At 47.1% G+C, this 15441-nt stretch overlaps 1 protein-coding gene across 1 annotated transcript in view; it reads left to right on the top strand.

Moving 5' to 3' along the window:
* Pfkfb3 (6-phosphofructo-2-kinase/fructose-2,6-biphosphatase 3) overlaps positions 1-15441 on the top strand; it is an 85580-nt gene that overhangs the window by 506 nt on the left and 69633 nt on the right. The window lies entirely within an intron of this gene.

Below are 15441 nucleotides of genomic sequence, written 5' to 3'. Positions count from 1 at the left end.
CCTGAGCTCGGCAGCCTGGGACGCATAGGAGGGCGACTGCAGAGCGGGGGAGGCCGCGTCGTATGCACGGCAGATCCCATGCTAGCCCTGCGTCTGCATTGTCACCCCGGGGAAGTCATTTTTACCCCGCACTTTCAGTTTCCTCCGCAAAATGGGCACAGGAAGAGAGCAGTTCGTGGGAGGACCGGCAGGCGAGTATAACAGAAGCGAACCGGTGGTCCGCTGAGGTCTGTCTGGCACACGCAGTGCCGGTCTAGGCTTTGCAGGATCTGCCCACTGCCACTGCTGCATCACCTTGGCTTGGCGTTCTGCCCTGCAGGCCGGCCGATTCCCATGGCACACTGCGGGGGTCGTCAGAGTTTTTGGTCCCATTTTACAGGCAGGGCTATGAAGGTCTAGTGTCGCTCCAAGCCACTGCTTAGAGCTGGGCTGGACTCGGGGCACGATGGTCAAGTCGAAATCTTCAATGGAAGTGGGAGCAGCAGAGGTGTAGACTCTCTGGCCTCTACTTTTTTGTTTGTGTTGAGAGGTAGCAGGAGAGCCCGGAGGCTCAGCAGGACTTGGGGGCACGTGCCTGTAATCGCAGTGCTTGGGCAGGTGGGGGAGGGATGGAGGCAGGAAGATCAAAAGTTTAAGGCCATTCTAAACTTCAAAGCAAGTGGGAGGCCCTTTGGGCCACTGGAGACCTTGCTCAAGACAAACAAAAAACTGCCTAAGGCTCTCCCACTGGGCAGTGGACTTGTGGGTAGAGACCTAAAGAAAGACTGGCTCTCCAGGGGTTGAGACTAAGGAGTGTGGCTCTCCCAGCTGCCTCTACCCACCTTTCTTGTCAAGCTTCTCTTCTTTCATAATTCAGGTGAATGGGCAGGTTCTTTTTGTGGTTGCTGGGAGGCTATGATGGCCTTTGTCCCTCATAAGCAAGCTAAGGTACCATTCCCAGCTCCCGGCAGGGAAGAGAGCTGGCTCACACGCCTCTGCTGCTGGAGATATGCAAATGAGAGAGCTCGGTCAGAAAGCGGGGGTGGGGGTGGGGGATGGGGGGTGATAAATGCTCTCTGATCAGCTGACCATGGACTAAGCCCACAGTCACTGTCCTCAGGGTCTCTGTTGTTCCATGGATAAACTGACCACTCTGTCCCCGAACTGTCTGTCCTGAGGGTGTCAGAGTCCCCATCTCATCTCATTAACTGTGGTGTGAAGAGTCATTGATCACAGTTACTTCTCTCGTGTATATGAGCTTATGGTCTCTGGTGGGCAAACTGCAAGAAGGCAAGGGGTTCCGTTAGCCATCACAGTGCTGAGAAGATGAAATAATTAGGTTGTTTAATAATTTTATCTTTGGCGGGGTGGGAGGGGGTTGGAGGAAGTCGGGGTAGAGTGGTGGTGGGTTGAGATAGAGTCTCACTATGTAGTCTTGGCTGGCCAGGAGCTCAATATGTACACCAGGTTGGTCTGAAACTCACTATCCACGTGCTTCTGCCTCCCAAGTGCCGGAATTAAAGGTAAGAGTGACCATACCTGACTCTCGGTGACTTTAAAATAAGATTTTGCTTTATAGCTTGCCGTGGTAGTACATGCTCATTTCCCTAGCCCTTGGGAGGTAGAGATTTTTAAAGACAGGATAGCTTGTAGCTCAGGCTGGCCTTACACTTGACCAGAAACTGGCCTTGAACTAATCTTCCCACCACCCAAATGCTGAGTTCGGCAGGCCTGGGCTGCTTTTCCCTGCCTGTAATTGTTTATTTATGTTAAAAGATTAAGTTATTTAGGGCATTATTAGATTATAAAGGGAAGCTATTTGTCAGCCGCTTACCAAATTAGGCTCTACTTTTGTTCCTAGTGTTAATTAATCTGAAGAAGCTTTGCTGAACTGTGAGGAAAAGGTCGCTTTCCCATTCCGTGGTTTCTTTCTGGAGGTTCTAGCGTGTGAGAAACTGCTTGGAGGCCATGCTGTCTGGATCTCCCAGATGCTTGGATTTCAGCCAAGGCATAGATTCTGGTGGACTTTGAGTCTGAGGCAGAACTTCCTTGTATGTTAAGTTGTGAGCTTAAAATTTTATTTATTTGTTCGTTTGTTTGTGTATGGGAATATACATACACACCGTGGCACAGGTGTAGATGTCATCTCAGGAATCAGTTCTCTGTCCACCATGTGAGTCCTGGGGGTTGAACTCGGGTTGTCAAGTTTGGCTGTTACCCACTGAGCCACCCCACCGGTCCTAAGTCACAAACTTAGCAGGCTTGTTGGCAGCAACCCAGCAAGTCGGAACCGCTGGGAGCCTAGGTGTGGTTTGGGTTGGCATCCTGATGAGTCACGCTCTGTGACATGGTGAGTTATGAAAGGGACCACTATTTCCCATTCCAATCCTGGGCAGAGGTGGGAGGGCATATGTATACACATGTATCTATATTTTTTTTTTTAATTTTGAGCCATCTGAACATATCAGCTATTCAGAGTATAGCTAAAGTTAAGATATGAAAAAAAATCTTTGCTGTTTTCTACCCTAAACCAAGTGCAATCTGATGGATGAAGGAGGCTTTCTCAGTGAGCCAGAAGCTAGTTGCTAAACCTATTTTTTGATGTACTTCTGTCTTTAGTGTTTATTTATTATTATTGTGTGTGTTTGTGTCTGACGGGTGTGCATGAGTGTGAGTGCATATTGAGGTCAGAGGGCAGTTTTCAGAGCTGGTTCTCCTCCTGTGTGTTCCAGGGATTTAGCTCAGGTCTTCAAGTTTGTGCAGTAAAGTACTTTTACCTGCCGAGCTATATTCCTGGCCCTCTTCTTATGTCTTGGCAAACGTAAGGCCTGGGACCAGCACTGTTGGAACCTGGAGGAAACATGTCAGGTAAGCTGAGAAGAGTTTGTTGAAGCTGAAAGATTGGGTAGGACATAGGAAGCCCCCAGAGATTAGCGAGAATGCTGGGTATCTACCTCAGGCCCAAGAGGCTGAGGGGGCAGAGTGGCTGTCTGACTGAAGCCCTGGCGTCTGTGGAGGATGCCGGCATCTGGTGGGCTGCCGAGAGATCCCGTTTTCCCGTGTCTCTGTTCTCACGGCATTGGCAGCTATGAAGCCAGGAGCAGGATGGTAGTAGATACTGCCCATGCAGATTAACCTGCCTGGCTGTAGTGCAGGGTGGATGTGCCCAGTGGTGGATAGTAGGTTTGTTGGAACCGTACATATCAACCTTAGGTCCTGCCTCACCTGCAGGAAGCACTCAGTAACAGCTCCTGAATTCCATTAGGGCAAAGGTGAGCGATAGCATGCCAAGTCATCCATTTGTCCTTGAAACCATGTGCCAGCATTTTCCAGGTAATACCTGGAAACAGATAGATACGGGGCTCCCTCCTTGGAGTTCCCCTCCTATGCTATCGAGCAAGTGTCAAGATGAGAAGGTCAGAGGTTGGCACAGGGCTATGATTCTGGCTCTGTTGGTAGAATTCGTGCACAACACACACTAGACCCTGGGTCCAAGCTCCAGCAGTACAAAAACCGAGTGGCAGTACACACCTGTAATCCCAGCACTGGAACAGTGGAGGACCATACAAGAACATCCTTCCTAGCCTGAGCTGTCTGAAACCCCATAGAACGAAGAGGAGGAGGAGGAGGAAAATTCTGAACACAAAATGCGGTGTGATGGCAAATGTCTGTAAGCTCCATTCTCAGGAGGCTGAGCTGGCAAACCTTTGGGAATTCAAGGCCAGACTGAGTTAGGTAGCAAGACCCTGTCTCATAGAATCAGAACTGTGCACGGTGGTGCAATCCTACAATTCCAAGCCTTGGGAAGGAAGACCGGGCAAGTTTGAGGGCAGCCTGGATTACGTGAGGCCCTGTCTCAGAACAAACTAAGAGCAAAGAAAGTAGTGGCACTTTCTTCCTCTTCCTTCTCTTAACAGCGCCTCTAATGTTTCCGAAAATCAAATAAGTAAAATCAGAAGAAGCCTGAGTAGAGAGCCAGTTCTGAGCTTTTGATTTTTAAGGATAAAAGCCCTCCGCCCCCATCCCATGCCTGCTAAGGAAATGAGACTCTGGACAGAGAGCGCTGTGGACAGACAGAGCTGTGGCCTGGCCAGCTGCGATGGGTGAAGACAGCCTCTCACTGGGTCTGGTATCGTGGAGCTAGCATCCCACCTTTCTTCTGTGGACTGCAGGGGTAGGGCACTTGGTTTTGGTGTCGTTGTTGTTGCTTTGACATTTGTAATATGGGCAGAATGAGTGGGAAGGGCAATGCCCCTCATACTCTCTGAGGCCCAGGCAATAAGTGACTGCCAGGGAAGCAGGATGCTGGCATCGATCGGCTAGGCATCTTGTCCCTGACTGGTCTCCAGGGTGACCGCGGCTGTGGCGAGGGAAGATCTTCAGTCCCAGGGCTGACTGAAGAAAGAGGACCTGGCTTAAGGTTGGCTTGAGTAAGGAGAAGTTAGGAAACATGAGATTTGAGAAAACAGAAAGGGGGACAGGAAACATGTCAGCTAGACCCAGGGAGGAAGTCGAGAAAGCTGTGGTTAAGCCAGGGAGCCACTGTGGAGGGAGGTTGAGATGGGACTTCCACAAGAACTTGGCACCTCAACGCCTGGGTCTTCCAGTATGAGGAGGATGGTTATATAGCTCAGCAGGAGAGTGTTTGTCTCACATGCGAAAAGCTCTGGGTTCTGGGGTTCCATCCTCAGCACCACAGAGAAGGAGAAATGGGGGAGGGGGAGAAAAGGGGGAAAATATCTGAGTCTCATAGATGACAGAGTATGGCTTAGTCTACAACAGTGATTCTCAACTTGTGGGTTGTGACCCCTTGGACCACATATCAGATATTTACATTACAATTTCTAGCAGTAGCAAAATTCCAGTTATAAAGTAGCAATGAAACAATTTTATGGTTGGGGGTCCCTACAACATGGGGAACTATTGAAAGGCTGCTGTATTTCAATACAACCTGAGAACCACTGGTCTAAAGCCTGGACTCTTGACTAAATTTCTGAGGTTCCTTTCAGGATGAGTGTCCGTCAAAAAATAGTGTTTCAAGTGTTCTTGCATGGGCCCTTCATCAGAAAGGACAATAAACAGCAGGAGAAAGTTCCAACAGCAATGACGGGCTGGGGACAAGCTCACTGGTAGGACACTTGCCTGTATGCCTGAGGCTGGAGTTAGAGCTGCAGCATCATAAAAACAAGTCATAAATGCTAGACACAGCAGTAGCTCACGGCTATAATCCCCAGCGCACAAGAGATAGAGGCTGGGGGATTCCTGACAAGTTTGAGGTCAATGAGGGCTAATTAGTGAAGTTCAAGGTAAGCATAGGCTACATCGAGACACTCTGCCAAAACAGAAAACAAACAATCACAGCCCCCCCCCCCACCAAATAAAAACAAAACCCAGAGCCATGGAGATGGCTCAGTGCATAGGGGTCCTTGCCACACAAGCTCGGTGGCCTGAGTTTGATCTCCAGAACCTGTGTATATATAGGTAGAAAGAGAAAAGTGACTTCAGAAAGTTGTCCTGAAATCACATCACACATATGCACCACACACATCCAGAGAGAAAGACTCACACACTCTGCACATATGCACACTAATTAGAGTTAAGGGCTGGAGCGGTGGCTGGGTCATTAGGAGCATTTACTCCTCTTGCAGACAACTGAAGTTCAATCCTTAGCACCCATGCTGTAACTCAAGTTCCAGGTTCTGACGCCTCTCCTGGGCTCTCTGGGCTCCTGCACATGAACTCACACAGACAAGGATGCTAAGTAAATCCTCTTAAAAATTAGAATGCTTCCAGAAATGGTGGTGCATACAGAGAGACAGAGGCAGGCAGATCTCTGTGAGTTCGAGGACAGCCTGGTCTACATAGTGAGTTCCTGAACAGCCAAAGATCCAGGGCTCCAGAGAGACCTTATCTCAAAAGGAGGGGAAGAAGAAAAAGGAGGAGAAGGAGGAACTGTGGCCACCCCTCATAAACAAAACCAAAGGCTGGCCATGTGATTTACCCCTGCAGCCCAATACTCCAGAGGAAGAGATCAGGAGTTCAAGATTGTCCTCTGCTGTGTATCCAGTTACAGCCTGGGCCATGTAAGAGACCCCATCTCACAAAGTTTAAAACCAAAACCAAACCAAAAAGAAAGAAAATAAGTAGATTTTAAAAACCACAAAAGTAGTCAAGTTCAAACTCCTCCAGAAACAAACAAATAAAAACAAAGTAAATAAAACAATCCTCCCTCCCTGGCCAAATTCTCCCAGCTTCTTTCCAAGTGCTGGGAACTAATTGTAAGGTGCTTTATGTGAGTTCATGATCCCTATGTTCACTCTCAGAGATGCCTGATGTTAGTTAGCATGACTGGTTGGAAGATAAGTGAAAAGAGGCTGGGAAGGGTTAAGTAACTTGCTAAAAGTCTCACAGCAAACTGTGTGAGGAACAGAGCTGGGGCAGAGACCTTTGGAGTCTGCCTTTTCAGCATGGGCCGGAACTGCCACATGTTGTGTGGTGTGGCCTGGCATGGTCTGATCTGGTATGACATGGCATGGTATGGTGTGATGCGTGGTGTCAGGCAGACCCAAGTGATGCACCAAGCCTCCATTAACAACCAAGTTCTCTCTATAGAGAAGTAGAGAAACAGCATCAGATGTTGGGTCTCTCTGCACCTGTGAGAGATCTGTGCCAGCCCATGAGAGGTGCTCGTGGTCCCAATTCAGGCCCCTGCCCTCTCTTCCTAATATGGTACAAAGAACAAGTCCCAAGACATCCTTAAGGAAGGAGGTGAGTTAGCCGTTGATACTCTCACTGGATCCTGGACTCCAGTGCAGTGCCCCGTGCTGTCCTCCACTTGGGGCTCCTTAGGAGGCTACATTCAGGGAACTCTCTGCTTCTTTGATTCCTAAGAGCCTTCTGGGTATGGATTGAGCTCCCTAGACTTGTGTGTGTGTGTGTGTGTGTGTGTGTGTGTGTGTGCATGTGTGGGCTTGTGTGCAGGAATGTGTGAAAACTGGAGAGCATGCTCAGTGTCCCTCCTCAGATGCTGACCATCTATCTTCATTTTTGAAATGGTTTCTCAATAGCCTGTAACTCTCTAAGTCTGCTATGTCTGGTTGGCCAGTAAGCCCCAGAGATCTGCTTGTCTCTGCTCCCGCAGCCCTGGGGTCACAACTATGTACCACCAACACCACTGTCATCTACAAAATTCACATTTGAGAACCACATAATCAAATTATGAAAATAAACACCACAAGAAATCTCGCAATGTTTTAAGTTAGTTTAAGATTCGGTGCTCAGATCCATTCATAGCTATCCCTTGGCTGCATGGGGAACCTGGGCCACACAGGTTGGATACACCACATCTTAGAACTTATTCAAGTAGGTTTTCTTCTTGTAGAAAGTTAAAATTCCAACTGCTTGTGAATCCCGGGGAATTGTGGGTTTGAAATTTCCAAGATGCTGTGAGCTGAGTCTTCGTTTCCCTGTTTCAAGCCACCGGAACACCCTAGGGGAGAGCCCCTTCTTACGCTCCATCCCAGCGCTCGGCACAGCTACCCACAGTCTCACTGTTGCCTCAGTGTCTGCCACAGATGCCCCTTACTCTGTATCTTCCTGTCCTCCTCCGTATTTATAGGGGCTGGGGAGATGGCTCAGTGAGCAATAGTACTTGCCACCAAACCCGACAACCTGATTTTGATCCTTGGGATCCACAGGAAGATTGCCTGCACAATTTGTCCTCTGACCTCCATGCATGTATCATGGTACAGGGGATGTAGTTCAGTGGAAACAGTACTTAAGAGCATGCGTGAAACCCTGGGTTTATCCCCAGACACATAAACCAGTGTCTATAATCCTAGCACTCGGAAAATAGTTCAGCGCTCTCCTTGACTATACATCAAGTTCAAGACCAGCCTGGGGTACGTGAGACTGCCCCCAAAATTAACAGCGGGGAAAGAAATCTCAAACAATCACAGATGTCATACAAGAAGAGGGAGAGCAGAAGCAGGCAGGCGAAGACTTTCCTCTTGCTTGCCATTCTACAGGAGCTGTGTGGTCTGAGGGAACGCAGTAGCTTCATGACTGTTACAACCATCTACTAACCCAGTCCTCTGCCGTAAGGGTTCCTGAGTGACCACCTGTAGGGACCACACATTCAGTCTGTCAATAAGCTGCAATCTCTTGTGCTCCTGTGAGGTGGCTCTGAGAGTCGCTTATGCAGGAAGAAGTCGTGGAACAACCAGGAGCTAGGAACCTAGACCCTGACAGGTCACCTCAATCAGGCACTGTTTGGGTGACTTCAAGGAAGCCACTGAGATCACTGGACTCCACTTACTTACCTATCTGTGAAAGAAGGAAGTGAACTAATGTTCTCCCAGTCCTGATTCTGAGGTCAGAGTTTTCCAGTTGCTTAGAGCTGTGTCACACATAGACACCAAGTGTTTGGCCTTTAGAGCTTCGTGGCTAAACTGAAGGCAAGAGAGAAGGGAGGGGCTCAGTTGATATTGTGCTTGGATAGCGTGCCCAGAGTCCTGGGTTTTCACCACAGTACTAAGTGAGTTGGTGCTTATCTGTAATCCCAGCAGAGCGGAGGAAAGCAGGAGGGTCAGGAGTTTAAGGTCATCCTTGGCAACAAGAAGAGTTCAACAGTGGACTGAGCTACTTGAGATTGTCTCAAGGGTGAAAGGTGGGGGAGTGGAAAGATTCCATTTGCACTTTTGTCCTCCAAAGGCTTTGTGCTGGATGTCTGTCAGCATCTGTAAGGGAGAAGCCAAGTGTTCAGCCGAGTGTCATCCGAAAGGCCCTGACTTTGGTGACTTCATTCCTTTGACTTTGACTTGAGAACTGAAATTTACATCATGAATGTACTTTATTCCTTCACTGAGTCTGCCTGCGACTCTCTGGCTCTCAGATCAGGCTGTCCTCTGTAACAGGTCTGTTGTTGCTTCAGGTAGCTTCAGGACAAAGCGCCCTTTGATAGGCTTCCCCTGGCCTAACGTCTTTGTTCAAGTCCCTCCTGCAGTCTAGGGAGAAAATGACTACGCATTTTTACATTTGGCTAAAAAGTTAGAAGCCCTCGTGTTTTCTTTATATGCCCAATGGCAGGCAACTTGAAATCTGCAGAAAATGAAAAAGAAGACAAAACTGCTCACCATTTCTTGTCCTGAGGAGAAATTGATAACCTAAGATTTCCTGCTTAGGACTAAGGGTGAGAATGTAGCTCAGGTGTTAGAATTCTTGTTCAGTATGCACCAAGTTGTGGGTTCAATCCCCAGTGCTTCATAATCTGAGAGTGGTGGTGTACACTTATCTCAGCTCAGGAGGGTCAGGAGGGTCAGGAGTTCAAGGTCATCCTTGGCTACAGGTGAGGGTTATCATCATCATCATCATCATCATCATCATCATCATCATCAGAGACAATCTTTCTGTATAACCCATGCTGTCTAGAGACTCACTATGTAGATCAGTCTGGCTTTGAATTCACAGAGATCTGCCTGGCTCTGTCTCCCAAATTCTGGGATTAAAGGAGTGCCACACCGTGTCCCCAGCCTTCATAGAGAATTTGAGACTAGCATGGGTTACAGGAGACCCTATCTCAAAACCCAAGAAGCTAACCCCCTTCTGTCCAAAATGGAATGGGGAGGGAGCAACGATGAGACAAGAGGCTGAGGAGGAACAGCTCCGCCCTGCTGAGCACTGTCCGTCTTCCTGTTGCCCAGTAACTGTATATACAACCCCCCCCATTCTGGGGGCGTGTCTCAGGAACTGAGCAAGCATGCTTGGCTCCAGGGTGTCTCAACTTTTAGGGGAAGAACTTCAGAGGAGTAGACAGGCTTAGCGTTACCCTGCCCTCTCCCAGAGCTCCATCTTCAAGTTGTTTCAGAAGCCCTCCTCACGGACCACTCAGCAAACAACCTCCACCTCTGTTTTTGCAGGCGGGAAACTGTTTTGATCCTCTGTCCAGAGGAGGATTTTCCAGAGTCTCAAGTGCCTGATGCAGACACTGAGATACCAAAAATGCTTTTAAGCTGGCTGCTGTAGAGGCGTTGGTGTGGGGCTTTTCTCTACAGTCTCTCCCTGGGGCTGCTTCCGCCAACCCTGTGGTACTGCACGTATAAAAGGGTTAATCAGTTAGTGGGAGGCTAAGGGGAAGTTGGGAAGATACCTCAAAGGAAGCGTGGACTTTGAAACCGGAAGAGAGAAAGTGAAGGTCTGCCGTGGGTTTGAGAAAGATACCAGCTCCAGAGAAAGGCTGCGCTTTGTGCTGAGATCTGTGCCTGCTGGGAGCCAGATACCAACTTAGATCAGTGGACACTGTAGCTGGAGGACAAAACTGCACGCAGAATTAATTCAGTCAGTGTCTTATGTAACCCCCGTTGTTCACAAACTCAATTTGTAGTGAGGGTGGGCCTGAACTCCTACCTCCTCTCCAAGTACTGAAATCAGAGGTGTGTGTCACCATGCCCAATTTTACTGCGAAACTTTTTCTTCCTTTCTTTTCTTTTTTCTTTTCTTTTCTCTTCTCTTTTCTTTCTTTTTTGCATGGAAGTGTACATTTTTTTTATTGATTTTTTTTTATTGAGCTCTACATTTTTCTCTGCTCCCCTCCCTGCCTCTCCCTTCTCCCCTTCAACCTTCCCCCAAAATCCCCATGCTCCCAATTTTCTCAGGAGATCTTGTTTTTTTCTACTTCCCATGTAGATTAGATCTATGTAAGTCTCTTAGTGTCCTTATTATTGTCTTAGTTCTCTGGGATTGTGGATTGTAGGTTGGCTTTCTTTGCTTTATGTTTAAAAACCACCTATGAGTGAGTACATGTGATAATTGTCTTTCGGTGTCTGGGCTACCTCACTCAAAATAATGTTTTCTAGCTCCATCCATTTTCCTGCAAAATTCAAGATGTTATTTTTTTCTGCTGTGTAGTACTCCATTGCATAAATGTACCACATTTTCCTTATCCATTCTTTGGTCGAGGGGCATTTAGGTTGTTTTCAGGTTCTGGCTGTGACAAACAATCCTGCTATGAACATAGTTGAGCACATGTCCTTGTGGCATGGTTGAGCATCCTTTGGATATATACCCAAAAGTGGTATTACTTGTTCTTGAGGAAGGTTTCCTAATTTTCTGAGAAATCACCACACTGACACTCAAAGGGGCTGTACTAGCTTGCGTTCCCACCAGCAATGCAGAAGTGTTCCCTTTTCCCTACAACCTCTCCAGCATAAGTTGTCATCAGTGTTTTTGATCTTGGCCATTCTTACCGGTGTAGGATGGAATCTCAGAGTTGTTTTGATTTGCATTTCTCTGATGGCTAAGGATGTTGAACATTTCCTTAAGTGTCTCTCAGCCATTGTAGATTCCTCTGTTGAGAGTTCTCTGTTTAGGTCTGTACTCCGTTTTTTCTTTATTGGATTATGTGTTCTTTTGATGACCAATTTCTTGAGTTCTTTGTATATTTTGGAGATCAGACCTCTGTCTGATGTGGGGTTAGTGAAGATCTTTTCCCATTCTGTAGGCTGTCGTTTTGTCTTGTTGACTGTATCCTTTGCTTTACAGAAGCTTTTCAGTTTCAGGAGGTCCCATTTATTAATTGTTTCTCTCAGTGTCTGTGCTGCTGGGGTTATATTTAGGAAGTGGTCTCCTGTGTCAATGCATTCAAGTGTACTTCCCACTTTCTCTTCTATAAGGTTCAGTGTGGCTGGCTTTATGTTGAGGTCTTTGATTCATTTGGACTTGAGTTTTGTGCATGGTGATAGATATGGATGTATTTTCATTCTTCTACATGTTGAAATACAGTTATGCTAGCACCACTTGTTAAATATGCTTTCTGTTTTGCCTTTGATACTTTCTGCTTTTTTGTCAAAAATCATGTGTTTGAAGGAGGGTGGATTGATATCCGGGTCTTCTATTCGGTTCCATTGGTCCTCCTGTCTGTTCTTATGCCAATACCAGGCTGTTTTCAGTACTGTAGCTCTGTAGTAGAGTTTGAAGTCAGGGATTGTGATGCCTCCAGAAGTTCTTTTATTGTACAGGATTGTTTTGGCTATCCTGGGTTTTTTGCTTTTCCATATGAAGTTGAGTACGGTTCTTTCGAGGTCTGTGAAGACCTTTCTTCTCTTCTTCTTCTTTCCTTTCCTTTTTCAGATTTGGTGGTGCTAGGAATAGAACCCAGGTCCTCAAGCATGCTAAAAAAGCATTCTGGGGCTGGAGAGATGGCTCAGAGGTTAAGAACATTGCCTACTCTTTCAAAGGTCCTGAGTTCAATTCCCAGCAACCATATGGTGGCTCACAACCATATATAATGGGGTCTGGTGCCCTCTTCTGGCCTGCAGGCATACACACAGACAGAATATTGTATACATAATACATAAATAAATATTTTAAAAAGCATTCTGCTACTGAACACATCTCCAGTTCTCATTTTTACTCTTAAAATTCTTGTGACAATTCCATTAAGTTGCCTTTCAACTCATTCTATAGGTGGGGCAGGCTTTGTTCTTTCTGCTTCAGCCTTCCATCAAAGCTGATATCGTAGGCCTGTGCCATTAGATTCATCTTACTGCAAAGCTTTTCAAGACCATTTTAAAGGCCAGGCGTGGTGGCACATGCCTTTAATTCCAGCACTTGGGAGGCAGAGGGAAGTGGATCTCTGTGAGTTCCAAACCAGTCAAGGATACATAATGAGACCCTGTCTGAAGAAAAAGAGATTCTTAAGATTCACTCATTTATGTTAAAATTTTTTGAGATGGAGTCTTTACATAGCTTTGTCTTTTCTGGAACTCACTGTGTAGACCAGGCTGTCCTTGAACTAACAGAAATCTGCCTCCCTTTGTCTTCCAAGTGCTGGAATTAAAGACTTCTATCACCATGCCTGGCAATTTAATTAAAAAAAAAACCATTTTGTTGAGATGTTATTTATTTTTATTTTAGGGATTTTGCATACATATACATCTGTGTGCTATGTTTAGAGAGTGCCCAAAGAGGCTAGAAGAGCATGTCAGAACCATGTGGACTGGAGTTACAAAGTTATGAGTTGCCACGTGGATTCTGGAAACCAAACCCGGGTCCTCTGGAAGATCAGCCAGTATTCTTACCCACTAAGCCACCTCTCCAGCTCCTGCAATTTAAATTTTAAAACACCATGTGTGTGCATTGCCTGCGGAGGTCAGTAGAGGTCGTTGGACCTCTGGGACTGGAGTTACACATGGCTGTTAGGCCCATTGTGGGTAGCTCTTCACCAATCAGCTGACTTTCCAGCCTTGTGTGTGTGTGTGTGTGTGTGTGTGTGTGTGTGTGTGTGTGTTGTTTTATCTTTGAGATAGGGTCTTACTGTGTCACCCTGGCTGGCCTGGAACTCATTTGCTACGTACACTAGCCTGGCCTTGAACTCACAGAGCTCCTCCTTCTGTCTTCCAAGTGCTGGGATTAAACGAACATGCCACCACATTTTACATTATGTGTCTCTGTATGTGGGTATGTGCATGAGATTGAAGGTATACCAGGAGGCCAGAAGAGGGCATCAGAGCCCTGGGGCTGGAGTTACAGGAGGCAGTGAGCAGCTATGGGTGCTGCATATTGAACATAGACCCTTTGGAAGGATCACTCTGTACTTCTGAGCCACCTCTCCCTCTCACTACAAAACTTTTAAGAAAGCTTGATGCCCCAGGAGTTCTGATGAATAGTTTTGTTTGCTGATTTGGGAAGATGTTTCCTGAAACAGCTTATCCTCAGGCTATATGTGCAGTGCATCCTGCTATTTTCTGATGTATTCCATTTCATTGACAAAGACACTGGTTTTGCTTCAGTAAATTGACTCCAAGGCCATAATGGTCTGTAATTCATCATTTTGAGGTCACTCTTTGAGCCAGCTTATCTGCAGAGACTGGAAGTATCAGCCTCCCTTCCCCAGCTTCCTTCAGCTAAAGTTCTGGGTATGGCTTGGGCACCGTAGACAGTTCTATGTAGTCCAAAGTAAATGCTCCACTAGTGCCTGTGTTTTGAAGGTTTGGTCCCCACCTTGTGGTGCTAGTGCAATGTGGCACAAAGGTGTGGGTCTTTTAATTATTACTATTTTTTATGTGCATTAGTCTTTGGCCTGCATGTATGTCTGTGTAAGGGTGTCAGATCCCCTGGAACTGGAGTTACAGACAGTTGTTAGCTGCCATGTGGGTGCTGGGAGCAGCCAGTCCTCTTAACCACTGAGCTGTCTCTTTAGCCCCAAAGGTGTGGGTCTTAATGGCAAGAAGTTAAGTCACTGAGGCACACCCTTGAAGGGGATATGGGAACCTCAGCTTCTTCCACCTCCTCTCATTGCTTTCTTGTTACCATGAAGTGAGCCAGGGGCTTTGTATTGACTGCTCCATCACAAGCAAGAAAGCAACAGAGCCAAGTACATATAATCTGAAACCAAAGTAAACTTTTTCTCTTTGTGAATGTAGGGGGAGGTAGGGGTGGGAGTTGAACAGGTGGGGTGGGGTTAGGTTAGAGAAGAGGCTTAGTGGCTAAGATCACTTGTTGCTCTTCCAGAAGACCAGAGTTCCATTCCCTGCATCCATTTCAGGCAGCTCACAACTACCTGCAACTCCAGCTCCAAGAGATCCATCACCCTCTTCTGGCCTCCACAGGCATGCATACACACACCGCACACGTGCACACACACAAATTTTAAAAATCAATTTATAATACGCTCATAAGTTGATGGACCTATGCATTTTGCCATGGAGACGGAAAGTTGACTAACATACCAAATGACTAGTGAACCAAGTCTGAGTGTCAACAGTGAAGGTTCAACGGTGACATATAGCAGATAGAAGTCGTGCCTGTGGAGCTGACACCATGACAGAGTTGGAGTGGGAACAAGATCCACAAGAAAACCAGAAGAACATGAACACTGAGTGTGTCCAACATGTGTAAGTGCTAGAGAGAAAATAAAGCAGGAAGAGAAAGGAATGTAGGGAGGCCGCTGGGTGACAAGTGAACAGAGACAGGGAGGGGAGGACGAAGGCCGCTGGGTGATGAGTGGACAGAGACGGGGAGGAAGGAGGGGTCATGATAAAGACCAGGACATGTTGCAAATGGGGAAGCACCAGTCAAAAGCTTCGTGGCTGGGGTGGGCAGCTGAGCACCGAGGAGCTAGAGCTACTGTTATAGAGGAAATGGGAGCAGAGCAGAGGGGGCTCAGAAGGCAGTGGGCCGCGTCCATAAGTTCTCCACGCCCACAGTAAAACCTTCACCTTTGTATACATGGAGATATGAATGCCTCGGATGGTTTGAGTGAAGGCAGCTGTGGTGGAAATGAAAATAGCCCTTGTAGGCTTACATACTTGTATGCTTAGTCCCCAGCTGATAACTGCTTGGGAAAAATTGGGGAGGTGTGGCATTGTTGGAGGAGGCGTGTTGCTGGGGGTGGGTTTCAAAAGCTTTCCTCAGACCCAGTCTCTCTCTCTCTCTCTCTCTCTCTCTCTCTCTCTCTCTCTCTCT

This window comes from Microtus ochrogaster, chromosome 16, assembly GCF_000317375.1.
Source record: "Microtus ochrogaster isolate Prairie Vole_2 chromosome 16, MicOch1.0, whole genome shotgun sequence".
NCBI lineage: Eukaryota > Metazoa > Chordata > Mammalia > Rodentia > Cricetidae > Microtus > Microtus ochrogaster.
This window is presented reverse-complemented; position numbering and strand designations above follow the sequence as displayed.